This window comes from Lepus europaeus, chromosome Y (assembly GCF_033115175.1).
Source record: "Lepus europaeus isolate LE1 chromosome Y, mLepTim1.pri, whole genome shotgun sequence".
NCBI lineage: Eukaryota > Metazoa > Chordata > Mammalia > Lagomorpha > Leporidae > Lepus > Lepus europaeus.
Genome location: NC_084851.1, coordinates 1570959 through 1572649, shown reverse-complemented (window position 1 = coordinate 1572649; position 1691 = coordinate 1570959).

Below are 1691 nucleotides of genomic sequence, written 5' to 3'. Positions count from 1 at the left end.
GCACCTAATTACTGGGCACTGGCTTATTTAAAAGATATGTTAAGGGACTTAAAGGGAGGCTTAGACTCCAATACAATAGTACTGGGAGACTTCAATACTCCACTCTCAGAAATAGATCAACCGGACAGAAGATCAACAAGGAAACAGCAGATTTAACCAACACTATTGCCCACATGGATCTAACAGATATCTACACAACTTTCAATCTTACATTTAAAGAATTTACATTCTTCTCAGCAGTACGTGGAACCTTCTCTAGGACTGACCACATGCTAGGCCATAAAGCAAGTCTCAGCAAATTCAAAAGAATTGGAATCATACCATGCAGCTTCTCAGACCACAAAGGAATGAAGGTGGAAATTAGCAACTCGGGAATCCCTAGAGAGTATGCAAACACATGGAGACTGAACAACATGCTCCTGAATGAACACTGGGTCATAGAAGAAATCAAAAGAGAAATCAAAAACTTTCTGGAAGTAAATGAGAATAACAGCACAACATACCAAAACTTATGGGCTACGGCAAAAGCCGTGTTGAGAGGAAAGTTTGTATCAATAGGTGCCTACATCAAGAAATTGAAAAGGCACCAAATAGATGAGCTTTCAACGGATCTCAAGGATCTACAAAAACTGCAGCAAATCAGACCCAAATCTAGTAGAAGAGAAATAATTAAAATCAGAGAAGAAATCAACAGGATTGAATCCAAACAAAATTACAAAAAATCAGACAAACGTGGAGCTGGTTTTTTGAAAAAGTGAATAAAATTGACACACCATTGGTCCAACTAACTAAAAAAAAAGAAAAGACCCAAATCAATAAAATCAGAAACAAAAAAAAAAATGTAACAACAGACACCACAGAAATAAAAGGAACCATCAGAAATTACAACAAGGACTTGTATGCCAGCAAACAGGGAAATCTATCAGAAATGGAGAGATTCCTGGACACATGCAATCTACCTAAATTGAACCAGGAAGACATAGAAAGCCTAAATAGACCCGTAACAGAGAAAGAAATTGAAACAGTCATAAAGGCCCTCCCAACAAACAAAAGCCCAGGACCAGATGGATTCACTGCTGAATTCTACCAGACATTTAAAGAAGAACTAACTCCAATTCCTCTCAAACTATTCAGAACAATTGAAAAAGAGGGAAGCCTCCCAAATACTTTCTATGAAGCCAGCATCAATCACCTTAATTCCTAAGCCAGAGAAAGATGCAGCACTGAAAGAAAATTACAGACCAATGTCCCTGATGAACATAGACGCAAAAATCCCCAATAAAATTCTCGCCAACAGAATAAAACAACACATCAGAAAAATCATCCACCCAGACAAGTGGGATTTATCCCCGGTATGCAGGGATGGTTCAATGTTCACAAATCAACCTACATGATACACCACATTAACAAACTGCACAAGAAAACCCAATATCTATCTCAATAGACACAGAGAAAACATTTGATAAAATTCAACGCCCGTTCATGATGAAAATTCTAAGCAAATTGGGTATAGAAGGAACACTCCTCAATACAACCAAAGCAATTTATGAAAAGCCCAAGGCCAGCATCCTATTGAATGGGGAAAAGTTGGAAGCATTTCCACTGAGATCTGGTACCAGACAGGGATGCCCACTCTCACCACTGCTATTCAATATAGTTCTGAAAGTTTCAGCCAGAGCCATTAGGCAAGA